Source organism: Chiloscyllium plagiosum, unplaced genomic scaffold, assembly GCF_037043375.1.
Source record: "Chiloscyllium plagiosum isolate Xiang-an unplaced genomic scaffold, Cpla_swu_hap1 HiC_scaffold_27, whole genome shotgun sequence".
NCBI classification, from domain to species: domain Eukaryota; kingdom Metazoa; phylum Chordata; class Chondrichthyes; order Orectolobiformes; family Hemiscylliidae; genus Chiloscyllium; species Chiloscyllium plagiosum.
Genome location: NW_028270165.1, coordinates 88690937 through 88718586, shown reverse-complemented (window position 1 = coordinate 88718586; position 27650 = coordinate 88690937). Strand labels below are relative to the sequence as shown.

Below are 27650 nucleotides of genomic sequence, written 5' to 3'. Positions count from 1 at the left end.
AGTTATAACATCACACCACACCAGGTTATAGTCCAACAGGTTTACTTGGAAGCACACTAGCTTTCGGAGCGACGCTCCTTCATCAGGTGATTGTCTGATGCAGGAAAGGAAAGGCTGGTAGGTTTGGGAATGCTGGATGACGAGAGAAAATGAGATTTTGGTTAAGATAAAGAAGGATGGTATATATCAGGTATCGGCAGAGAGATCGAGTGAATCCTTAGAGTATAAAGGCAGTACGAGCATACTTAAGAGGGAAATCATGAGGGCAAAAAAGGGGACATGAGATAGCTTTGGCAAATAGAGTCATGGATAACCCAAATGGTTTTTATAAATACATTAAGGACAAAAGGATAACAAGGGAGAGAATAGGGCCACTCAAAGATCAGCAAGGCGGCCTTTGTGTGGAGCTGCAGTAGATGGGGGGCGGGGGGGTGGGGGGGGTGGTGGGGGGTTGCGAGATACTGAACGGATATTGTGCATGAGTGTTTACTGTAGAGAAGGGCATGGAAGATCTAGAATGTGAGAAAGTAGATGGTGACATGTTGAAAAAATGCCCATATTACAGATGAGAAATTGCTGGATATCTAGACATGCATAAAAGTGGATAATTCCCAAGGACCTGATCAGGAGTACCCTAGAACTCTGTGGGAAACTGGGGAAGTGATTGTTGGGCCTCTTACTGAGATATTTCTATCATCAATAGTCACAGGTGAGGTGCCGGAAGACTAGAGGGTGGCTAATGTGATGCCACTATTTAAGAAAGGTGGTAAGGAAAAGCCAGGGAACTATGGACCAGTAAACCTGACATCCGTGATGGGCAAGTTTTTGGAGAGAATCCTAAGAGACAGGATTTGCATGTATTTGGAAAGGCAAGAATTGATTATGGATAGTCAGCATGGCTTCATGCTTGGGAAATCATGTCTCATGAACATGATTGGGTTTTTTGAAGAAGTAACAAAGTGGATTGATGAGGGCAGAGCGATGGACGTGATCTATATGGACTTCAGGAAGGCGATCATCAACGTTGCTCATGGGAGACTGGTGAGCAAGGTTTAATCAAGGCATGCAGGGACAACTCGCCATTTGGATACAGAACTGGCTAGCAGGCGGAGGGTTGCTTTTCAGACTGAAGGCCTGTGACCAATGGTGTGTCACAAGGATTGATGCTGGATCCGCTACTTTTTGTCATTTATATAAATGATTTGTATGTAAACGGAGGAGGTATAGTTAGCAAGTTTGTAGATGACACCAAAATTGGAGGTGTAGTGGACAGTAAGGAAGGTTACCTCAGATCACAACGGGACCTTGATCAGATGGGCCAATGGGCTGAGGAATGGCAGTTGGAGGTTAATGTGGATAAATGTGAGGTGCTGCATTTTGGAAAATCAAATCAGAGCATGACTTTTACACTTAATGGTAAGTTCATTGGAAGTGTTGCTGAACAAAGAGACCTTGGAGTTCAGGTTGATAGTTCCTTAAAAGTAGAGACTCAGGCAGATTGGATAGTACAGAAGGCGTTTGGTGTGGTTTCCTTTGTTGGTCAGAGCATCGAGGATAGATGTTGGGAGCTCATGTTGCCACTGTACAGAACATTGGTCAGGCCACGTTTGGAATATTGCATGTAATTTTGGTCTGCTTCCTATCGGAAAGATGTTGTGAAACTAGAAAAGGTGTAGAAATGATTTACAGGGATATTGTCAGGGTTGGAGGTTGGAGGGTAGGAAGGTTTTATGGGGATTTGAGCCAAGTGCTGGCAAATGGGACTAGATTAGGTTAGGATATCTGGGCTGCATGGATGAGTTGGACCGAAGGGTCTGTTTCCGTGCTGTACATCTGTGTCACTCTGTGAGACTCCATGGGATTCTCTGCCCAAGAGAGCAGTTGAGACAGCTTCATGAAGTTTATTGAAGACGCAGTTGGATGGGTTTTTGCATGGTAGGGGAATTAAGGGTAGTCGGGATTGTGCAGGTTGTTGGAGCTGTGATCTTAATGAATGACGGAGCAGGCTTGTCCAAATGGTCTACTCCTGCTTCTGTTACTTTGAATCTGTAACACTGCATTTCCCGCGGCAGTAGTTTTCCCACGGCACAAAGGAGGTTTTCTAAAGTATATTTAAACCCCTTGCTTTGCTTGAACTCAAACTGTATTGACTTGGAGGAGAGTGGGATTTGCAAAGTGCCCTCCCCTCCACATGTGCCTCAACTGCAGGACAGCTGTCCGGCCCGCCCTCCATTGTTGACGTCACAATGCGGATGCAGCCCTGTCAGTTTCAGAGTGAAACTCCCTCCCTCTGGGCAACATCTGGGAGCAAAGCAATGTCTCCCCCTTTCCATATACCATCCTCCAGCAGCGGGGGGGGGGGGGGGGGGGGGGGGGGGGGGGCGGGATTGGGGAAGGGGAGGTAGGGGTGGGTGAAACACTGTTCACTTGTAGCAACTGGAGTTAATCCAGGGAGGGAGCAGACACTCCAAAGGTGCTCAAATACCTTTTATCTCTCTTAAAGCTATTTTCCTTGTGTATTCCCTCAGTTTGGCACGTATACAGTTTGCACCCTAGAAAAGGATGGCTCCTTTCCTCATGTTCACAACTAAAAGGTTAGATTCTCAAGAAACTGAGCAGCATTTAAAGGATTGGCACATTGCTCAAAAAAACGTAGGTCGCATGGGGCCTGTGGCTCGTTGGTCTAGGGGTATGATTCTCGCTTCGGGTCTTCTGATGCCTGGGCATGTGAGAGATCCCGGGTTCAAATCCCGGACGAGCCCTTGTTTCTTGCACTTCCTTGTGCAAAAATGGCCAGTCAATACTCTCAAAAAGCCGCTTCATTAAACGAGATACCGTTCGAATGAACGCGGCAAGGGCAGCACTTATTCAAAGAGAATACGTGCTTTACTTCACACAGAGGGTGGTGGGCGTTTGGAACGCATTGCCAGCAGACGTAGTAGATTCATTTAAGATGCGTCTGGATAAATGCATGAGTGGGTGGGGAGTAGAGGGATACAGATGCTTAGGAATTGACCGACAGGTTTAGACAGTACATTTGGAACGGCTCAAGCTTGAAGGGCCTGTTCCTGGGCTGTAAACTTTCTTTCTTCTATATGGTGTATATCTGATATTGTTGGCTGTTGTAAAAGTTTCTTTGTAATTATTAGTCACCTTCTAATGTAGTAATGGAGTTACGTCCTTTTTTTGTCATATTTTTTATTTAATAGGTCAGCAGGAAGTCATTCAGCAATTTTACTGCCTTTCTTTTCTCAAGCAGCCTGAACATTTCATTTTCATATCCTTGATTCAGCTCCATTTCCAGCATCTTTGTAGGCAGTTTGTTCCATGTTATTATCACTGAAATGAAGTTTTCGTCTATGCACAGCTAAGCCGATCTGGCTGCATGAGGGTTTTCAGGTTTCTGTGGCCTGGATAATATGTGATCAGCAGACATCTCTCAATCTGCAGGAATTGACACCAATGTTATGTTCATTAACTGTACTGACAGTGATCACTTATTTTGTGATTTTTCTTTGCAGGAAGAAGTGCAGAAAGAAATCTGAAAACAAATGATACATCAACTTCTGACAGAGCCACTTGATTCATTGGGACTTGAATATCAGCAGCCATTCCAATCAAGAAGGCATGTTTGCTTTTGTTTATTTGAGAGATTTTGGACAGTCCTGTTGCAGGAAGAATACTGAGACACCGAGTGAGGGAGATTCAGTGCGCTGACTGTGAAAAGTGCTTCAAACCATTTACTCATCTTGGAGGAATCAAAGTTTCACGCCTCAAGGTGGGAAAGGCTATGTACCCGTTCAGTTTGTAATTTCAATCCCAGAGCAACACAAGGAAAGCTCCCTCCAAAGGAGAAACCTTGGAAATGTGGGGTCTTTGGGAAAGGATTCCCTTCCCCAACCCTGCTGGAAACCCACAGACGCATTCACACCGGGAGAGGCCATTCACCTGCTCAGTGTGTGGGAAGGGCTTCAGTCGGATCAGCCATCAGCAGACGCATGAGTGAGTCCACAAGGGAGAGAAGCCATTCATATGCCCCATGTGCAGGCGGGGTTTCACTCAGTCAGCTTCACTGCTGACCCACCAGTGGGTCCACCCTGGAGAGAGGCCATTCACCTGCTGTAAGTGCCGGAAGGGATTCACCTGCTCCTCCCACCTGCGGAGGCACCAGTGAGTTCACGCGCCATCACAGGGGGGTTGAAGGAGCGATGGTCGAGTGCCAAGTGCCTATGCACGAAACGTCGATTCTCCTGCTCCTTGGATGCTGCCAGACCACCACACTCTCGACTCTGATCTCCAACATCTGCATTTTTCACTTTCTCCTCGAGGGCAAGGTTGGACTTGTCTTTTATTCACTCATTCACTCCTGACAGCCTGTCCTTTGTTGTGGCCTAACTGCACATACATCAATGCAAGTTTCAGAAAGATTTTTGCAGCTTTACTTTTGAAAAAAATAACATTCTTCCCGACTGTAACGAAGTTTCTGAATATTTGGTTTTAGTTATTCTCAATTTTAAAAATCAGCTATTTCTCACATGCCGTGTTTCCCAGGTAAAGTCATTACCATCCATTCTCTCTCTTCCCTGAGAAAGACTTCATACAGCGATCAAAGAGGGCTGAGGCACGAGAAAGGACGATTGTGGGGGTGGAGGGGGTGAAGGGGTGGCTGGTGGTGGTGGAGAAGGGAGGAAAATTGACAGGGGAACAGACTGGTGTTCAGAGGGTTGGGGGAGAGAATAGAGGGTGCAGTGTGAGGAGAGAGAATAGGCAGGGGGCAATGGATGGGGAGAAAATGGACAGGGGGGCAGAATGTGAAGAGAGTGACAGCACAAATGCCACCTTCTCCAGGACTCGTGTCAGTGTCCCACGAACTGGAACCCACTCCTCCCACATTTCTCAAAATACGCGTGGCCAAGGCAGTAGAACCATATCATCCCTACAGGCCATTCACACCGACCTTCCCAACAGCATCCCGCTTAGACTCAGTCGTTTATGCTACAGCCCTGCAGTTCCCCATGGCTATTTCCTGACGAAGGGTTTTGCCCGAAACGTCGAGTCTCCTGCTCCTCGGATGCTCCCTAACCTGCTGTGCTATTCCAGCTCCACACTCTCGACCCTAATCTCCAGCATCTGCAGTCCTCACTTTCGCCCAGTAAGGGGTGAATGTTCTATTCCTAGTCTTATGGATCTTTCAAAATCTTTCCCACACACCCTAAACCTTTACCCTCTAGTTTTGGAATACCTCTAACCTGGGGAAAAGACAGAAACGTTGACCAGCCAGACAAAATGCAAAAGAAATAAAATGTCGAGGCACAGGGGAAAAAAATCGGCAAAATAAAATAGCTTCGGCATTTTTCTTTCGTATTCGCATTTGGACGCTTAATATTTGTCATGATCGTGAGGTGCCCGTGTTGAACTAAAGTGTACGAAGTTAAAAATCACACAACACCAGGTTACAGTCCAATAGGCTTGTTTGGAAGCACTAGCTTTCGGAGCGCTGTTACTTCATCAGGTGGTTGTGGAATATAAGATCATAAATTCTGTGTCTTACGATGTTATACTCTACAATCAGCAGATGAAGGAGCAGGGCTCCGAAAGCTAGTGCTTCCAAATAAGTCTGTTGGACTATCACCAGGTGCTTTGTGATTTTTAACTTTAAAATTTGGAACAAATTCCTGCACACTGAGCATGCTCCACGGTGTCAGCAAGCACTGCGCATACTCTTGGGTGTCCGCAGAAACGGCGCGCGAGCTACTTTCCATGGAGCAGTGGAGAACCGGAAGGAGTCTGGTCCTCCTGCCAATCAGAGCCGGCCATTGTGGAAATGCAGAGGTTGGACCGTGAGCTCTGAAGCTGCTGCTGCTGCTCTTTTCTCTCTGCATAAGGTTAAACTTCACCCCAGACTGTAACTTCCTTCCTCTGTCTAACATTTGTGAGTACAACAGTGTTTATCACCACGTTTTCATTCTGGGGTTCAAGAGTGAACCGAGGGAGCGGCCAGACTCTGGAAAAGTTGATCCAGGTCTGTGTGTCAACTTGCAAACACATGGAAAATGCAGTCCCACATTGTGAAGTTATAGCCTTTGCAGTGTAAAAAAATAGCAGGAAGGAGGTGCATTGTTTAAATGGTGATATGTTGAGATGTGGCGAAAGTGAGATGATGGAGATCAGAGTCGAATATTGTGGCGCTGTCAAACCACAGTAGGTCAGGCAGCAACTGAGGACGAGGAGAGTCGACGTTTCGGGCACGAGCCCTTCATCAGGAGTGATGTGTGGATAGACAAAGGGCCCTCAGTGTCATTCCACACCAGTCACTGCCAGTTGTCAGAAAGTGCAGCAAGCAATGAGCAAAGCAAGTGGTATATCAGCAAGAGGAATTGAGTTCAGAAGTGGGGATGTCTTCCTGCAGTTAGGTCGGTTAGTGAATGTATTCAAGGCTGAGTTCATGTGACTTTGAAGAACAAAGAAGTTATGGGAGAATGCAAGAAAATGGTTTTAAAACCAGTACAGAACAGTTACAGAGTCATACAGCACAGAAACAGATCACTCAGTCGAACTAGTCCATTCTGGCGGCGTTCTGAAACTAAACTAGTCCCACCTGCCAATGATTGGCCTATATCACTCCGAACCTTTCCTATTCATGTACTTATCCAAATGTCTTTTAAACATTGTAACTGTACCTGCATCCAACAACTCCACTGGACGTTGATTCCTCACACGAACTACTCTTTATCTTTAAAAAAAAATGTGCCCCTCATGTCTTTTTAAAATATTTCTTTCCTCACCTTCAAAATATGCTCCCTAATGTTGAAACATCCACACTCGGGTAAGAATACCTGCCGTTCACCTCATCTATACCTCTCATGATTTTATAATCCTCTCTAAGGTCACCTCTCAACCTCTGATGCTCCAGTGCAAAAAGTCCCAGCCTATCCATCTAGATGCAGGTATATTTATATCCAGTTATGAACTGTTCAATGCTGGTGCCAGCTGGAAAGACAAATGACCTATTCCTGCTTCCAATTCTCTCACTGTGTCTAGGACAGCAAGAGACCATACAACATAGGTGCAGAAATTAAACCATTTAGTCCATCAGATCTGCTCCACCATTCAATCACGGCTTATACGTTTCTCAACCCCATTTTGGAATATGGATTTTGGAAAGGCAGATCAGGGCAGGATCTACACATTTATTGGGGAGTGTTGTTGAATAAACATACCATTGAGTGCTGGTTCATAGTGGAGTCGCAGGTAGACAGGATAGCAAAGAAGGTGTTGATATATTTGCTTTTATAGGTCAGTGCATTTCAATACAGATGTTGGGAGGTCATGTTGCGGCTGTACAGGACATTGATTAGGCCACTTTTGGAATACTGCATTCGGTTCTGGTTTCCCTGCTACAGGAAAAGTGTTACGAACCTTTGCAAGGATTTGGAAAAGATTTACAAGGGTATTGCCAGAGTTGGGGGGTTTGATCTATATGGAGAGGCTGAATAGGCTGGGCTGTTTTCTCTGGATCATTGGGGGCTGAGGGGTGACTTTACAAAAGTTCATAAGGCGCATGGATAGGGTGAATAGCCAAAATCTTTTCCCCAGAGAAGGGGAGTCCAAAACTAGAGGTCATAGGTCTGAGGTGAGAGGGTAAATATTTAAAAGGAACTTTACAGGCACCTTTCTCACGCAGAGGGTGTTGTGTGTATAGAATGAGCTGCCAGAGGAAGTGGTGGAGACTGGTATAATTAAAGCATTTCAAAAGGCATCTGGTAATAGGGAGAATTGAGAGGGGAAGGGGTTATGTGCTGACAAATGAGACGATGTTAATTTGGGATATCTGGTCAGCACGGACAATTTGGACTGAAGGAAAGCAGAAGTGTCATTGTGAAGACTGGACTTTCAGAGCAACTTTCAAACATGTTTTGTCCATACTGGGAGCAGAACCTACAATGAAATCTTTCATTTGTGAGACAGCAACTGAGTGAGTGAGGACATTCAGGATATTGGTGGAAAGTGGGAATTTGTTGCAATGTGGAGTTGAAGTGATTTAAGTAAAGTGTGCTGAGCAGGGAGCCTAGTGAAGGGTTAGGTGAGTTTTTGTTTTAAACTGCTCATTTCTTTCAGCCTCCAACATTGTATTTCCAGTGCTGTCCATCAGTGGGATTGGTGAATCAGTAACTGGTATCGTTAGAAGCCTTACGACTTTCAGTACTGCAGGTATAGCATTGTCTCATCAGCTTTGTAAAGGTTACTGGCAGCAGCGGGGGGTGTGGGCTGGGATTCACGAGAAATGATTAAGCAGTTAGATAACACACGTACAAGAGGGCAGGGTGGGACTTGTCTTTCGATTTGCAGAAGGTGGGAGGTTCTGGTGCTGCAGTCAATGGCAAACACAACTGCGGTAAATCATAGAATCAATACAGCGTGGAAGCAGGCCATTCATCCCATCAAGTCCACACTGACCCATCCGATGAGCATGCCACCCAGACCCACCCTATCAAGTCGTTTCTGCCGGTGAGTGAGACTCGGTCCCAAGATTAGGGGGAGTAGGTTTAAGACAGAGGAGAAGGAACTGCTTTTCCCAGAGAGTGGTGAATCTATGGAATTCTCTGCTCAAAGAAGCAGAAGAAGCAGCCATATTCAAGACATAGTTCGATGGGATTTTGTATGGTAGGTGAATTTAGGATAGTCAGGATAATGCAGGTACGAGGAGCTGAGACGATGGATAGATGAGCCATGATCCTTATGAATGGTGGAGTAGCTCAATGGACCAAATGACCTACTCCTGCTTCTATTACTGCAAATGTATAAACATGCATTTTTTATGGACAATCCGTATCAAGGCAGGTGAGCAATGTAGTGATGTGGAAATGAACATCAGAGAATGATAGAAAGGGACACGGAAAGGAAATGTCCCAGTCCAAAGATGTGCAGGTCAGGTCAAATGACCATGCTAAATTGTCCATAGTGTTAGGTTCATTAATCAGAAAGAAATGGGTCTGGGTGGGTTACTCTTCAGGGTGTCGGTGTGGACTTGTTGGGCCGAAGGGCCTGTTTCCACACTGTAGGGAATCGAATCTAATCAATCAAAACTGGATTCTACAGAACACAAGAATTGAAACTGAAGACTGTATGGCTGAATGTGTGCTGCAATGTTACACAACTGAATGAATTGACTGCACACATTGAAGAGAATAATTATGATCTGAGACTCCAAACAGGGACGTGGCTTCAGGATGACAAGGATTGGATCTGAATATTGAGGGGGTACGTGGCATTCAAGTTGAATAGGAAGCGAGGTAAAGGTAGAGGGTTGGCACTGCTAATCAAAGCACTAATAACAAATCTGGTGTCAGCTCGGATTTCAGGTCCTGATTTCTCTGTCCTCTTCTCCCTGTTCCCACAGAGTAAGATGTCTGTTCTCAGCTCAGCTGGCTTTCTGCTGAAACTTTGAGCCCCTTTTACACCTTCCAGAGCAATAAAACATTCAGTCGATCAAGGCCCAATCCACAATATTCTCAGCCTGACAACCATCCAGACTGAGAGAGTCATCGGAGCAGGGAATAAAACAAGAAAAATGAAACAAAATTAGACATAAATGCACATTTGGTGCTTAAAGTGTGTTCATTAGATAGTAAACCAGAATTAGGGGTCTCCCAGGATTCTTATCATTCCCTGCTTGAGGAATTCTCTCTCCCTAACAATATTTACATCAACAGAAATAAAGCATCTGTTATCAAATAGACATAGAGATATACAGCACGGAAATAGACTTTTTGATCCAACACATCCATGCTGACAAGATGTCCTATATAAATCTAGTGTCCCATTTGCCAGCATTTGGCCCATATCCCTCCAAACCTTTCCTATTCACACATCCATCCAGATGCCTTTTAAATGTTGTAGTTGTACCAGCCTCCACCACTTCCTCCAGCCTATTTACTCTATTCCTGCCCCTCATGATTTTATAAATGTCCATAAGATCACCCCTCAGCCTCCGACATTCCAGGGAAGCAGCCCCATCCTATTCAGGCTCTCCTTCTTCCACAAACTCTCCAACCCTGGCGACATCCTTTTCAATCTTTTCTGCACACTTTCAAGTTTCACAACATCGTTCCTATCCTATAGTAGGGAGACCAGAATCGAATGCCATAATCCAAAAGTGGCCGAACCAATGTCCTGTACAGCTACAACATGACCTCCCAACTCCTGTACCCATTCAATGAGACAAATGGCCTCTTTCTGCACTGCAGCGATTTAATGATTTGATTTTGTATCAGAGTCAATTTCAGTCACTATCTCTGGTTTATGGTGTGTCAGGGTGGGATCGCTGGTACCAGAATTGCATGCAATACTCCAAACGTGGCCTAACCAATGTCTTCTACAGTCGCAACATAACCTCCCGACTCCTGCACTCAGTGCACTGACCAATAAAGGCAGGTATATCAAACACCTTCTTCACTTTGCTGTCTATGTGCGACTCCCCTTTCAAGGAACTGTGAACTTACCATCGAGTCAAGCAGCATGATCATGGACCTTTGGTCCAACTAGTCCATGCCAACGATAATCCCAAACTAAATCAGTCTCTCCTGCCTGCTGTTGGCCTGTATCCCTCCAAACCTTTCCTATTCATGTACTAAAACAAATGTCTTTTTATTGTACCCGCATCCACCGCTTCCTGGGGAAGTTCATTCCACACATCAACCACCCTCTGTGTAAAATTAGTATTTGAATGGCAAGGATGAAGTTGAATTGAAATGGTTCATTAAAATCAACAGCTTCTACCAAACCCCCTACAAGAGGTATGGTAGCAACTCCAACTCTGGAGTCTCTCAAATCGATATTTCCATGGAGTGGAGGGGGGAGTAAAGTGTTGGATTCACAGAGGTGGGCGTCTTCTGAGAGTGTAAAGCTAAAATTAAACCCCGTGCTTTGCTTGAACTCAAACCGCATTGACGTGGAGAAGAGCGAAAGGAGATTGCAAAGTGTCCTCCCCTCCCCATGTGCCTCAGCTGCAGGGCAGCGCAGGAGCAGTGCGCCCCCCCCCCCACCCCATTGTGGACGTCACAACGTGGAGGTAGCCCTGTCAATTTCAGAGTGAAACTCCCTCCCTCTGGGTAATATCTGGGAGCAAAGCAAGGTCTCTCCCTTTCCATTCCTCATCCTGGGAGGAGGGGGAGAGAGAGGCGTGGCGGGGTGTGGTGTGGGGTGGAGACTGTTCACTTGTAGCAACTGGAGTGACTCCATGGATGGAGCAGGCTCTCCAAAGGTGCTCAGATGCTCTCTGTCCCTCTCAAAGGTATTTTCCTTGTGTATTCCCTCAGTTTGGCACGTAGAGAGTTTGCACCCTGGAAAAGGTTTACTTCTTTCCTCATGTTCAAAATTATAAGGGTAGTTTCTCATGGAACTGAGCAGTATTTAAGGGATTGGCACATTGATTTCAAATGTCGACATCTGTTGCTTCATACGGTGTATATCTGATATTATTGGCTGTTATAAAAACTTTGTGACTATGATTTTTCACCTTCTAATGCAGTAATAGAGTTACGTTCTATATCTCTTGTCTCTTTTTTATTTACAAGGACAGCAGGAAGTCATTCAGTAACTTCACTGGCTTTCTTTTCCCAAGCAGCCTTGACATTTCATTATCATATTCGTGATTCAGCTCCATTTCCAGCACCTTTGTCAACAGCTTGTTCCAGGTTATTGCGATCTAAATTAAATTGTCCTCCATACACACTTAAGGCTATCATGTTGCATGAGGGTTTTCTGCGTCCTGCATAATATATGGTCAGCACTCATCTAGCAATCTACAGGAATTGCCACCGATGTTATGTTCATTTAACAGTACTGGCAGTGATCACTCAATTTGTGATTCTTTTTGGAGGAAGACATGCAGAAAGAAATCTGAAAACAAATGATACATCATCTTCTGACAGAGCCACTTGAATCATTGGAGCTTGAATATCAGCAGCCATTCAATTCGAGAAGAAATGTTTGCTTTTGTCTGTGTGAGAGATTTTGAACACTGGTGTGGCAGGAATAATATTGAGACACCCGAGTGAGACAGATTCAGTACGCTGTCTGTGAAAAATGCGTCAAACAATTTACTCAGCTTGGGGGATCAAAATCTCACCCCTCATAGTGGGGAGAGACTATGTATCCATTCTGTTTTTAATTTCAAATCCAGCGCGACACAAAGAATGCTCCCCTCATGGGGAAACCATGGAAATGTGGGGACTGTGGGAATGGGTTCCCTTCCCCATTGGGGCTAGACACCCACAGATGCGTTCTCACTGGGGAGACGCCGTTCTCCTGCTCAGTATGCGGGAAGGGATTCAGTTGGCTGTGCAGCCTACAGACACACCAGCGAGTTCACACTAGGGAGAGGCTATTCATGTGCCGCCATTGTGGGAAGGGATTCATTCAGTCGTCCCACCTGTAGACACACCAGCAGGTTCACAGTAGGGAGAGGCCGTTCTCCTGCTCTCTGTGTGGGCAGCGATTCATCGATGCATCCCACCTCCCGAAACACCAGCGGGTTCACCTGGGGGAGAGGCCGTTCACCTGCTCTGAGTGCAGGAAGGCATTTGTCGATTCTTACACCCTGCTGACCCACCAGCAGGTCCACATCGGAGAGGCGCCATTCACCTGCCTTAAGTGCGAGAAGAGCTTCAGTCATGTGGGCAACTTGTGGAGGCACCAGCCGATCCACACCAGGGAGAGGCCATTCACATGCTCTGTGTGCGGGAAGGGGGTTCACTCAGACATCTACACTGTAATCTACCAAAGGGTCCATATCATGGAGAGGGCGTTAATCTGCTCTCAGTGTGGAAAGGGCTTCACCTGCTCCTCCCACCTGCGGAGCCACCAGCGAGTTCTGGATTTTTTTGAGGATGTAACTCTGAAGATGAACAAGGGAGATCCAGTGGATGTAGTGTACCTGGACTTTCAGAAAGCTTTTGATAAAGTCCCACACAGGAGGTTAGTGAGCAAAATTAGGGCCCATGGTATTGGGGGCAAAGTACTGACTTGGATTGAAAATTGGTTGGCTGACAGGAAACAAAGAGTAGTGATAAGCAGCTCGCTTTCAGAATGGCAGGCGGTGACCAGTGGGGTACCGCAGGGATCAGTGCTGGGACCGCAGCTTTTTACAATATATATTAATGATATAGAAGATGGTATTAATAGTAATATTAGCAAATTTGCTGATGATACAAAGCTGGGTGGCAGCGTGAAACGTGAGGAGCATGTTAGGAGATTACAGGGTGACCTGGACAGGTTAGGTGAGTGGACAGATGCATGGCAGATGCAGTTTAATGTGGATAAATGTATGGTTATCCACTTTGGTGGCAAGAACAGGAAGGCAGATTACTACCTAAATGGAGTCAAGTTAGGTAAAGGGACAGTACAAAGAGATCTGGGTGTTCTTGTACACCAGTCAATGAAGGCAAGCATGCAGGTACAGCAGGTAGTGAAGAAAGCTAATAGCATGCTGGCCTGGAATATTGTGTGCAGTTCTGGTCTCCAAATTTGAGGAAAGACATTCTGGCTATTGAGGGAGTGCAGCGTAGGTTCATGAGATCAATTCCTTGAATGGTGGGACTATCTTATGTTGAAAGGTTGGAGCGACAGGGGTTGTATACCCTTGAGTTTAGAAGATTGAGAGGGGATCTGATTGAGACGTATAAGATTATTAAAGGATTGGACACTCTGGAGGCAGGAAATATGTTTCTGCTGATGGGTGAGTGCCGAACCAGAGGACACAGCTTAAAAATAAGGGGTAGGCCATTTAGGACAGAGATGAGGAGAAACTTCTTCACCCAGAGAGTGGTGGGTGTGTTGAATGCTCTGCCCCAGGAGACAGTGGAGGCCCAGTCTCTGAATTCGTTTAAGAAAGAGTTGGATAGAGCTAGCAAGGATAGTGGAATCAAGGGTTATGGAGATAAGGCAGGAACAGGATACTGATTGCGGATGATCTGCCATAATCATAATGAATGGTGGTGCAGGCTCGAAGAGCAGAATGGCCTACTCCTGCACCTATTGTCTATTGAGTTCACATGCCATTGCAGGGGGATTGAAGTTGTGACGGCCGAGTGCCATTATCGACTGGACGATCAACTCAGTTCTGGGGATTCCCGGGGTTTGAATCCAGCCGAGGCAGATGGTGGGATTGGAATTCGGTCAGAAATTTGGAGTTCTGAATCTAATAATGAAACCATTTTTGGGGGGGGAGAAACTGCCATCTAATTCACTCATGTTCCTTTTAGGAAAGGAAACTGCCATTGTGGGAAAGGATTCACTCAGTCATCTCAACTGCATCCTTTATCCGGTCTGGCGTACACCTGACTCCAGACCCACAGCAGCATAGTTGACTCTTGACTGCCCCCCCACCATGTCTAATGAGTGGGAATAACTAAAATGGATACAGTGTGTGGGTGGAAATTGCTGAGTGAGGCAATACTTCCTTCAGCTTAAGGCTGTACCAAGAATCCAATTATAAAGGGACAACTTGGTGCTGACCAACAGTAAAGGAAGTGGAGTTGGGAGGAGTGTGTGAGCTTTGAGCTGTTTAAAAAAATGCTTCTTTTCATACACTTTTTTTTTGCTGGGGAGATCCGAAGCTGTAACAAAGTTGGGTGGCAATAAAGGTTACTTGAACTTAACCCCAGTCTCAGACTGTCAATGAAAGCTATGAGATCCAATAGGTTTTTGTTTTAAAACTGCTCATTTCTTTCAACCTCTTGCACTAAGTTTCCAATATCGTGTATCAGAAGGAGCAGTGAATGAGTAGCTAATATTGTTAGAAATTGTAAGTTTTTCATCTCTGCAGGTATTGCATCGTTTCATCGACATTGTAAGGTTTACTGGCAGCACCGGGAAGTGTGGGATGTATTCACAAGAAACAAAGTTAAAAATCATACAACACCAGGTTATACTCCAACATGTTTATCTGGAAGCACGAACTTTCGGAACACTACTCCTTCATCAGGTGTTTGTGGAGAAGGATCATAGGAGAATTTATAGCAATAGATCGCAGTTTCATGCAACAGAAATGATATAGAACAACTTAGATTGTTGTGAAGTCTTTCATCTTTGAGAATGGGTTGCAGGTTTTGGTTCATTAATATGTAAATCCCAGAACTTGTTTGAAGACACATTCTCGAGACAACTTAAGGTCTGTATCCCAATCTTGAGTGAGACTGGTTCTATTTCCAAAGTAGGAATTTATAAAATCTCACATGGATTAACGGCCTGTAGATTGTATTTGGCTCAAAAAGCGCACAATGTATCTGCAAATACAAAATCACACCAAAGGCTTATATGTAAGTGCGCATGCATGAGAGTATAGGTGAGTGTGTGCGTGCTTGATAAAGTGTGCGAGTGATAGAGTATCAGCCTGTGAGAGGGTGTATTTGTGTGTGTGTCTGAGAGGGATCTGTGTGAATGTGAGAGTGTGTGCTTTGTGTGGGTGTGAGAGCGAGTGACAGTGAAGTGGGGTTACCTGTCATGTGACATGAATGCAAGGTCCTGGTTGATGCCATCCTCATGTGTTCCGAACTTGGCTACCAACCTCTGCTGGGCCACTAAAACTGAATAAGCAGTTACATAGCACACATTGTAGAGGGCAGGGTGGGACTTGTCTTTCGATTTGCAGAAGGTGGGAGGTTCTGGGTGCTGGAAACTAGGGAAAACACATGTTGGAGGACCTTCGCCTCAGAGAGATGCAGCTGGAAGCCAGGCTGCAGACACGTTGGGGGAATCATCAAACCCCCTATACTGTGAAAATAGGTCCTCTGGCCCAACAATGCACATTGACCCCCCCTCAGAGCATCCCACTCAATAACCTCCGCAGCTAATCCCTGAATTTAGAACACCCAATCCACTCTAAGCTGCACATCTTGGGAGGAAACCAGAGCACCAAGAGATGGGGGGAGGGGGAGGGGGGTAGGAAAGTGCAAACTCCACACAGACAATCACCCTGAGGGTGGCCTCGAACTCAACTCCCTGGCACTGTGAGGCAGCTGCTGCCGCACCACCTACAGTCTTGGATTGAAGGAATCGATTGGCTTCATGCCAGTCCTGGTGACACTCCAGCCCGTTTGGGGAATTGAATTTGCTTCCACAGAGTTTCCACGGTGCAGGGGTCATTGCGTCTCAGCAGCTTCAACGATCCAAAGAAGGGCTCGTCTACGGCGAGAACACTAGTCCACATTTCGCTGCAGAGTTGAAGTTCTCTGCACAGCCAGAACCCTGGAACACTCCCACGCAGGCTGCGTATAATCACGGGGCTTCTCAAGTCACGTTGATGTTCGAAATAATTTCCCCTCCTGGATTCAAACGCTGCTGATATTCAGGCCCTGAGTAAATTTCTTGTGCACGCCTGAACAGCAAATCCTCCTCTGCTAATACCTTGAGAAAACAGATCATTGCTGTCAGTGCAGGGCAGGAAATAGGATAAGAGAATTTTAGTTTGTACCGAGCAGCCTTCCCTATCTCCTACCCGAAATCTCTGTCTCCCATTTCCTCCACCTTTCAATGGATTCCAACTCGAATTCATCCTTCCATCCTCCTGTTTTTGCCCAGCTCCCCTCACCGGAAAGCGCTGACTCTCGGTTCAGTTTCTTAGTCACTTCTTGCCGTTCCCAGTATATTGCCCACATCTTTATTTACTTTTTAAAACAGAGAGGCAGTGGTTTGCTGATGCCAGGATCTGAGGGTAATTGCGTTCACGCTCCAGATTCTCTCTCGCGTCTTTCACAAAAATCTGCACTGCGCATGTGCAAAGAAGGGGATGCTGGGAGTGGGTGGGACGCATTCACCAACTCCCCATTCAATCAAGATCCAATCATGCCCACAGCGCCTCCTGTCTATTCTCTCTCGCTATCCCAGCTCCCCCCCCCGTCACACACGCCACCCTCTGCACCTCCGTCCATTCTATCTCCATACCCTCTGCCCCCTGTCCAGTCCAGTCTCTCGTCCACCCTCTGCTTTCCTCCATCCAGTCCCTCTCCCCACACTCATTCTCCCTCTCCTCCCACTCTCTGCCCCTCTCCATTCTCTCTCTTCCCCCATCCTCTGCTCTCCATCCATTCCCTCTCTCTCCCCCCACCCTCTCCTAACACTCATTGTTGCTCTCTTTCTCCCCACCCTCTGCCCCCCTTCCATTCTCTCCCCACCCACTGACCCACGTCCATTCTCTCTCCCCACACTCTGCACCCCCATTCTCTCGCTCTCTGACAAACGCTTTGCCCCCCACCCTGTGCACCCCCAGGGTTTCTCTAACTCCAATGCTCTGTCCCCGTGTCCATTTCTCTCTCTCTCTTCCCCGTAGCCTCTGTTTCCCGTCCAATTTCTCGACTTGCACCCCCACCCTCATCCTTTCTTGTATCAGCCCATCTCAGGATCGAGAGAGCGCGGATGGTGATGACTCTACTTGGGAGATGGGAGGGTGTGGTGTGAGAAATGGCTGATCTTTAACATTGAGAATCGCTAAAATGATATTTTCAAAAACATCAGTAAAGGTTGAAAGCAAATTCAATTATTTTTAAAAAAAGCTCCAGACATTTTTCAGAAACTTGCATTGAAATCTGTGCAATTAGGCCACAATTGAGGACAGGCTGTAAGGATGGAATGGCCAATTCCTCATCTTGTGAAGTTGGTTCAGATTAAGTAGTAATAGAGTCATAGAGTTGCAGAGCATGGAAACAAACCTGTCGGTGCATGCCAACCACATATTCTAAATTAATCCGGTGATCCATTTGCCACCATTTGACCCATATCTCTCTCAACCCTTCCTATTCATATACCCATCCAGATGCCTTTTAAATGTTGTAATTGTTCCAGACTCGACCACTGTCTCTGGCAGCTCATTCCATACATATACCACGTTCTGCATGAAAATGTTACCAGTTCGGTCCCATTTAAAGCTTTCCCCTCTCACCCTGAACCTATGCCCCTCCAGTTTTGAATTTCCTCTACCCTGGGGAAAAGACATTCAAAAATTGAGCAGCCAGACAAAATGCAAAAGGAATAAACTGTTGAGCCCCAGGAAAACAAAAGAAGTGTGGCTCCAGCCTTTTTTTCTCTCCGATTGGCAGTTGGACCAGCATCTCCACTGGGCATACTGCGCATGCTTCTCGGTGTCAGGAAGCATTGCGCATATACGCTGGTGTCAGCAAAATACGACGAATGCTCTTTGCTGTTAGCGGAAATGGCGCGCAACATTCTTCTGATCGCCCAATGGGAAGCTCTGAAGGACCGGAAGGAGTGTGGTCCTCCTGCAATTGAGAGCCTCCCCCAAATTGTCTGAATGCGGAAGTTGGACAATGCGCTTGTGAAGGTGTTGCTGCTCCTCTCTCTATGAATGAAGATTTAACTTCATCCCAGACTGCAACTTCTTTCCTCTGTCCAACATCTGTGAGTACAACACACTCTTCTCACCCCTTTTCCATTTTATTTTTTCACTCTGGTGTTCAGTTCTTGACTTGCAGCAAAGTTGGTTCAGGTATGTGTCTCAATTGGCAAACACATGGTAAACGTAGTAACGCAGTGTGAAGTTATAGCCTTTCCTATGAAATAAAAACAGAAAGGAGGTAAATTGTTTAAATGGTGATATATTGGGATGTGGAGTAAGTGAGGACTGCAGATACCGGAAATCAGAGTCGAAAATTGTGGCGCTGGAAAAGCACAGCTGGTCAGACAGCATCCGAGGTGCAGAACAGTCAACGTTTTGGGCAAAAGCCCTTCATCAGGAATGATGTGTGGATGTACAAACGTGCCTCAGATACCTTCTGCTCAGGCTTTCTACTCCAGTCAATGCCAGTTGTCACATAGGTGCAGCAAGCAATCAGCAAGGCAAGTGGTATATTAGCAAGAGGAAATTAGTTCAAAGTGGGGATGCCTTCCTGTAGTTTGGGACATATTGAATATATTCAAAGCTGAGTTCATCTGACGTTTGAATGTCAAAAATAGTTATGGGGAAGGCAAGAATTTAAAAAAAAAAATTATTAGAAACTTTTTCAAATCTCTCACAGCACCTCTATATACAAAAAAGAACAATACCAAAATACAGAAAAATAGCAGTACAACAATGTCATATTATGATACTATTAATAATGAGCTACCTATTATTCTACTAGAACAAACTTAGCTTAAACCAAACTACAATCAAATTGAATAAAAATAAAATTAAACATAATTTAAGTTAATTTGAATTCCATCACATTACTTTATTCTATTTCACTCACCACACCTCCATTAAGGCTCCCATCCATGGGAGCACCAGTTATTGCACCCGTATTCCTTTCACCCAGCCTTGCCCTCCCAGGGCCCATGAGCGCCCGGACTGATTCCCACTTGATCAGCAGTATTAATTATACCACCGCTCTAATTAATACTGCTGATCAGTCTGCATCAATATAATTTAGAAAGGGCTGCCACGTCTTGTAAAACTACTATTTTGTGGTGCACCATATTTGTGAGGTCATCTTGGGGGGGATGCTCCATCACCAGCATATGCCACCCTATAAGCCCTGGGGGTTTTTCCAACATCCAATTAATTAAAATGTTCTTCCTTGCACAGTGCTTAAGAATGTTACACAGTCTGTTCCTGTGTTCTCCAAGAGAAGGCAAATTTGGCAACCCCAGAAGAAGAAATACCGGATTCACATTAACTTCAATCCCCCAGGATGTCCTTCAGCTCCCTCACTATAGCACTCCAGTATCTCTGGATCTTACAACATGACCAATAGCAGTGTGTGAGTGCCTATACTAATTTTACATTTGGGACACCCTGGTGATGTGCCTATCTTGAACTTAGCTCGCCTCTCTAGCGCCACATAAGCCCTGTGTAAAATCTTCAATTGCATGCCCTGTGCTTTGTTACATATTGAAATTTTCCTTACATTTTCCCATATATCTTGCCATACTTCTAATGAAATATCCTATCCTAGCTCCCGATTCCACATCCTAGAGAGTCCCTCCACATCCCCTAAGGTACGTCCCTTCTGTAAATGATACAACGTACTAACTGAAAGAGCACCTGTACACAGAGTACTCTTTACTCCACATTTGACCTGTAATGCTGAGCCAGAAGCGTGGTATTCCTCTGTATATAATCCCTTAGCTGAAAGTACCGGAAAAGGTCCCTATTAGACAATGCATATTTCTGACTTAGCTGGCTAAATGACATCAAGACCTAACCCTCGAATAAATCTCTCAGACAGAAGATTCCCTTATTCTCCCAGGACTGAAAGCCGGAGTCCATTGCCCCAGGTTTAAATACTTGGGCTGCCACCAGTGGGGTAATCAGTGAGGTCATCAGCCAATTGCCCTTGTCTTGCCTCATTATCCTCCAGGCTTTCACTGTATTTAAAATGATTGTACTCTTACACTGCTCAGTCTCGGATTTCATCTTATCAATGAATAATAGATTAAGTAGGGGACATCTCAACTGCAATGCTTCAACGTCAAGCAAAATCGACCCCGAGTCCCCTCGTGCCCAGTCACACACATATGCTAAGAAAGCGCAGATTTGATATCTCTTCAAGTCCAAAAGGTCCATTCCTCCTCATCCTGTGAGAGCTGCAATTTGATAAACTTAATTAGGGGGCGGCTGCGACACCAAATAAAAGAAACGAGCCAACCATTGAGCCTCAGTAATACTCATCTGGGTAGCAACAACAGGAGCATTCTCATGGGGTACAATAGGCGAGGAAGAACATTCATTTTAATCAGAGCTATTCGGCCTAACCATGAAAACGGTAATCCGTCCCATCGCTGCAAATCCTGCTTTATCCTCTCCAGTAATTGTACATAGTTAGCTTTTTACAGCTGGTGGAAGGCAGGAGTAATAAAAATTCCCAAATGCAAAAACTCTTTTGACGACCATCTAAACAGGAACTGCATTCCATCCTTCAGATCAGGCACCTCCACTAATTCTCTCCCCCCACCCACCCAAATAAATTAATTGTTCGAATCAATCGAGGAACGGACTCCTCCAGATTGGCCAAGAACAAAAGGACATCATCAGCATATAGGGTAATCTTATGTTCCCCCATTCCCACTCCTGGCGCCACTATTTCAGGAATCCTCCTGGTAGCTTCAGCTAATGGCTCAATTGGCAAGGTAAATAGCAGTGGTGAAAGAGGACGCCCCTGTTGACTACCTCTCCCAGTATTAAAGTTATCTGACTTAGTGCCATTTGTGATGACTGCTGCTTTAGGATCATTATACAACACCACCACCCACCTAGCAAAGGTTGCACCCAGACCAAAGCGCTTGAGGACCCCAAGCAGGTACAGCCATTCTATCTGGTCAAATGCCTTTTCTGCATCTAGGGAGGTCACCGAACCCAGGATCAACCTTTGCTGGCATACCTGCACCATGTTCAGTACCCTCCTGATATTGTTGGAGGAGCTACGGCCCTTAACAAAACCCATCTGATCTTCTTTCACAATACAGAACAACACCTTTTCCAACCTCAGGGTCAGCGTCTTGGGTAGAATTTTAAAATCTACATTCAACAGTGAAATGGGTCTGTATGAAGCACATTCTTCGGGCTCTTTCCCCTCCTTTAAAATGAGGGAGATATTAGCCTTCCTAAGAGAGGGCGGAAGATAATCCTGTGCATATGAATAGCGATACATCCCCACCAACATATTTATGAATTCCTTATAGAATTCACTTGGGAATCCATCTGACCCCAGTGCTTTGCCACCTTGGAGATGTTTTATTGCATCCTGCACCTCCTGTATCGTCATAGGCCCATTCAACAGAAAACCTGTTCCGCGTTTATACTAGGGAGATGCAGGATCTCAAAAAAGGCCTGTATTCTCGCTGCACCATGTTCATCTCCCTCCGACCGATATAACCCTGCAAAGTATTCCCTAAATCTTCTTTAACTCACGGGTAACTGCACCAGCCTTCTCTCTAACAGACATAATAGATTGGGAAACATTTTTCTTTCTGGCCAGATATCTACCTGGCTTATCTACAAAATCAAACAATCTTTGTTGAGCAAAGCAGACCTTTTTTTTCCCAGTGTGTGCAATGAGTTGGGAGCAGCCCGGAGAGCTGCAGCTTGACCAGTGAAGGCCTATTGTAATATACTTCCTCAGCTATCTGCAGACGGGTCTCCAACATCTGTTGTTACTCCTTCCTCTGCGTCCTTCTCGTCATTGAATAAAAAATAATCAGGCCTCATAAAGATGCCTTAGTGGCCTCCTACAGTATTTCCGGATTACTGGCCGTACCCGAGTTGATATCCCAGAAGGCTCTGAACTCTTGTGATGTACTCAACAGATTTGCTATCCCTTAACAGGAATGGGTCCATGCACCAGTGCTGTGCATCCATTCCACCACTCTTGATTTTACCATCTAATTACACTGGCACATGGTCCGAGACAGCAATAATGCCAATTTCACAAGCCAATGTTCTGTCCAAGCAATCCAATGGCATTAAAAAGTGTCAGTTCCGATGTGGTACTTGTGTGGGTTGGAAGAGAAAGTAAAGTCTCTTCCATTAGGGTGGAGATGCCTCCACACATCCACTAATCCCAACTCCTCACACATGTCCACCAACTGCTTAGGTTGCGCGGGTGTACCTGCCTGGCCCTTTGGCACCCTGTCTACCTCGGGATCTATTAGGCGATTAAAATCCCCTCCAGTGACCATGCGGCGTCCCCCAAGACTCATTAATTTAGCAACTGCATCAATTAGAAATTTAAGAGGGTGCACCGGGGGGACAATACACATTCAGGACGCCATACTCTTCTCCATGTATGAGAGCTTTAAGAATGACGGACAGTCCATGTTTGTCCTTAATTTGCTCAATTACCTGGAAAGGGAGGTTCCTTCTTACCAGTATAGCCACTCCTCTACACTTGGAGCTAAAGGAGGAGAAGAATACCCTATCATAACCTCCTTGCTGCAGTTTCAGATGTTCCTTATCAGTTAAATGTGTCCACCCTTTCCTTCCTGAGGCTTGACAGCACCGTCTTTCTTTTTAATGGGGGAATGGCTCCCTTTTACATTCCAGGGACACCACCTGAATGAATCAGTAGCCATGGTCATCCAGGGCAGCCCGTGGTTTCCCAAGAGGAGGAAGCTTATCTGAGGTGTGGTGAGCAACAAAGACATTAACTCTATAAAGTCTAAAAACTGCTCCTATTCAAAACTACTATAAATAAAAATCTAACCACCACATATAACTTAAGCAAATGCGCAAATAACCCCCAATTATGTAGAGATCTCCCCCCTCAACCCCCCAACCCCACCATTGCCACCATCCTGCCTCCTTCCCACTGAGGCTGTGCCCCAAACTCCAGGCAATTCACAGATTGAAAAAAACATGTTATTTACATTCTGAGAGTTAACAATGGTTGCCCATCTCCCCACACCCCTTCTCCATACATCTTAAGCACAGGTATAGCCACCCCCAATCCAAACACAAAAGGACAGCAGTAAAGAAATGGCCTCAGACAATACCTAACTGACTGATATACTATATAATTCCAGTTTTACGTCAAGGCAGTACGTATAAAGCCGATAACCACAAGAAAAGGGGCTAAAAAGTAATGATGTCCCTCCCGCCTTCACCCCGACTCGATTTCTTTAATTCAGAGAATTTGCAAAGTCCTTCGTCTTTTCTGCTGAATCAAAATTATATACCATCCCTCCATGAGAGAAACGCAATACGGTCAGGGACCTCAAAGAATATTTTCTGTTCAGATCCCTTAATTTTCTCTTAACTTCATCAAATGCCCGTTTCTTAATCCAGGCTCCCGAGAAGTCCTGAAAATATATTATTCTTGAGCCTTTGTGCATTAAAGCCTGTGGATCTCTTCCCAGTCTTCTTGCTGTTACAATCACTAACTGTTTTTCTCTTTTATGCAGGAGGCGCACTCGGACCACGCGGGGCTGCGGGTCCGACCCGGACCTGCGCATTTCGATCCGGTGGGCCCGCTTCACACTCAACAGGCCCGACTCCAACTCCAGCCCCAGGAATCCAATAAAGTCTTCGCCTCCCTCACATTCCAGAAGACCCACGAGCTGTAAGATATTTCTTCTACTTTAGTTTTCCAGGTCGTCCACTTGCTCCTGAAGGACCCGAACCTGGTCTTCCAGCGTTTAGATCCTTCCTCCTGAGACCTCCGCCACGGTCTTGATGCCACGGTCCTCTCCTCCGCTGCCTATTCTCTTCGGGCCAACATTTGAATTTCCTGCTCCATGCTTTTCCAGTGTGGCAGATAGCGGTTCCACCGCTGCTTCAATCTTATCTCAGAGTTTGGCAAACACCGAGAGTAACTGCTGCTGCCCCATTAAACCCAAAGGGTCTGCCCTGGGAGTTTGAGCAATGGCTCCAGGCGCCCCCGATGCAGTAGGGGAGAGCCCTACCTGCTGCACCCCTGTCGGCCCTTTTCCTTCATTTGCTTTCATTCTGGTCCTAAAGCTGTCAAACCACAATTATAGCAGCTCTAGACGTTCAGTAAGTTTATATTAGCGATTGTTTTCTCCTACGGATGGTTAATGAGGTGGGGGGAGGGGGTAAAAGTCCACCTTGCCGGGGGTATGGCACAGAGCCCAGCACAGCAGACCACTCAAACCACCGCCATCTTGGATTTCCAAGAAAATGGTTTTAAGACCAGTACAGAACAGCTGCACGGTCATACAGCACACAAACAGACCCTTCGGACCAACTAGTCTATGCTGACTATGTTCTCAAACCCAACTAGTCCCATCTGCCAGTGATTGGCCCATATCCCTCCGAACCTTTCCTGTTCATGTACATTTCCAAATGTCTTTTAAACATTGTCACTCTACATGCATCCACTACTCCCTTTGGACACCCATTCCACACACAAACCGGAGAAAGAAATGGAGCTCTTCATATCTTTTTAAAATCTTTCTCCTCTCCCCTTCAAAATTTGCTCCCTAATCTTGAACGCCCCACCCTAGGGAAAGGACACCTGCCTTTCACCTCATCTGTACCCTTCATGATATTATAATCCTCTATAAGGTCACCTCTCAATCTCCTCTGCTCCAGTGAAAGAAAACCCAATCTATCCACCTGGCTGTAGGTATATTCATATTCAGTTATGATGTGTTCAATGTTGGTGCAGGCTCAAATGGCCAACTCCTGCTCCCAATTCTCTCACTCTGTGTCCAGGACAGCATTAGGAGATTGGGAAAGGGGAGGGATAGATATCTTGTTTGTTTTTATTTTTAAAATGCACTTGATTCCCACAAATAAAATCAACAGGTACAAGTACAGCACATGCAGTGTTCCTCATTGCAGCTTCAAGGTTTTGTGTCCTCTTCTTACGCGTTGGCTCCAGCACATTCAGCATACTTCCCCCGCCTCCCCCCCCCCCCCCCCACCCCCCCACCCTCCCCATCCCCGCCCTGAGCCGTTGATGCTTCCATTGTTTATAAAATCAAGAGAGGAATGGATAGGGTAAATAGACAAGGTCTTTTCTCTGGGAGTGTAGAACTATAGAGTAATAGGTTTAGGGTGAGGTGGCCCGGGGAGGGGGCGAGGAATTTAAAAGGAACCGAAGGGGCAATTCATGCAGAAGACGGCGCGTGTAAGGAAAGAGCTGCCAGAGGAAGTAGTAGATGCTGGTATAATTATGACACATTTAAAAGGCATCTGGATAGGTTTATGAATAGGAAGGGTGAAGAGGGATATGGGCCAAATGCTGGCAAATGAGACCAGATTCAGTGAGGATATCTGGTCAGCATAGACCATTGGACCAAAGGACCTGTTTCTGTGCTGTATATCTAGATGACTCTGGTTTGCCATGCCAGTCTGTTCAATTTCTCTCTGGTGTCATAGCCTTGATGTCTCATTCTAAAACTCCCCTGTGGGGGCACGTTTACCATTTTGTGTCTGATTGGTTGCCAAGAAGCTACATTGCCGGTTCATCCTGAATTTACACACTATATTTTTGCTTCCAAAAATCAGACCTGCTCACTCTCAACAGTATCCCAATGTCGTGGAAGATATTAATTTTCAAGTGCAGATATCCAAAATTCAGAGAGATGTCAGTTGTGACTGTTTTGTTCTTCTGTCCCTGTCAGATCCTGAATCAGCAATTTCAGGAGAATTAGGATGGAGTGAGAACAGAGGGGGAGAGAGAGAGAGAGGGATGGTGCTTTCAGTTTTGTGGAATAATAAAACAAAAGAATGTTCTGCAGAAAGTAGAATTGCATGTTCTGAATTTTTACCCTGGACTGACAGTGTTGACTTTTGTAATCTCTTTTCAGACTATTTGATCTGAAGATGAAGTTTCAAAATCAACACATGAAGGGCTGATGCCTGAACCATTGACTCTCCTGCTCCTCAGATGCTGCCTGACCTGCAGTTTTCTACTCTGATTCTCCAGCATTTGTGAGTCACTCAATCCACCGGGACTGCAACAATTTTCAACTATGATCCAATTGGTTCCTGTTTCAGTACATTTTCAGCATCAGTGGGACTGGAAGAGAGACCCTACTGTTGCAGCAACGCACTGAGTGTGGAGCCTGAAACAGTTATCTGGCCTGGAAAGAGGAATTCGAGGCAGGGAGGGGACATACACGCGTTTGTGTGCAACTGTAGCTTCGGCCATGGAGAAACCATGGAAGTGTGGCGACTGCGGGAAAGGCTTCCGTGTCCCGTCTGCCCTGGAGACACATCGGCGCAGTCACACCCGGGAGAAGCCATTCTCCGGTCCTAAGTGCAGGAAGGCCTTCAGTGATTCCTCCGCCCTGCTGAGGCACCGGCGGGTGCACACTGGGGAGAGGCCCTTCAGCTGCCCTAAGTGCAGGAAGAGCTTCAGCGATTCCTCCGCCCGGCTGAGGCACTTGCGGGTTCACACAGGGGCGTGGCCCTTCAGCTGCCTCAAGTGTGGGAAGGCCTTCAGCGATTCCTCCGCCCTGATCAGGCACCAGCGGGTGCACACGGGGAGAGGCCCTTCCGCTGCCCCGATTGTGGGAATGTGTTCACTCGCTCCTCCCACCTCGTGATTCACCGGCGGGTCTACACCGGTGAGAAGCCCTTCCCCTGCCCCAAATGTGGGAAGGCCTTCAGCGATTCCTCTGACCTGCTGGCTCACCAGCGGGTCCACACCGGCGAGAGGCCATTCACCTGCTCTGTCTGCGGGAAGTGCTTTACACGCTCTTCCGACCTGTTGAAGCACCAGCGGGTCCACACTGGGGAAAGGCACTTCAGCTGCTCTGTGTGCGGGAAGGGCTTTGCTGTCTCCTCCACTCTACTGACGCAACAGAGGGTCCACACTGGGGAGAGGCCGTTTGCCTGCCCCAAGTGTGGGCAGAGGTTCACAATGTCCTGCAGCTTGAACAAGCACCAGCGGAAGCACCAATGCTCCTAACAATCAGATTCTGCCGGTAACGCTGCTGAGGGTCACCCCCAGGACTGATCCTCCTGCCCTTTCTGACAGTGGGGGTAGTGGGAGAGTTGGTAGGCTTTTTTGTTTTCTACTGGGGGAGTGGGGGGGGGGGGGAAGGGAGGGTGGTGGCTCAGTGGTTAGCACTGCTGCCTCATAGCGCCAGGGACCCAGATTTAATTCCATCCTCAGGGTGACTGTCTGTGTGGCGTTTGCATGTAATTCCCCGCTGTGTCTGGGTGGGTTTCCTCTGCGTGTTGCAGT

The 27650-nt window shown here is 46.2% G+C and overlaps 1 non-coding gene and 1 pseudogene across 1 annotated transcript; both read left to right on the top strand.

Moving 5' to 3' along the window:
• The first annotated feature begins 2672 nt into the window (after positions 1-2672).
• On the top strand, positions 2673-2762 carry trnap-cgg (transfer RNA proline (anticodon CGG)). The gene is given in 2 exon segments: positions 2673-2708; positions 2727-2762. It is a non-coding gene; the product is annotated as a tRNA-Pro (tRNA).
• Positions 2763-12208: 9446 nt separating this feature from the next.
• Positions 12209-24054, top strand: LOC148144926 (uncharacterized; annotated as a pseudogene).
• The last annotated feature ends 3596 nt before the right edge of the window (positions 24055-27650 follow it).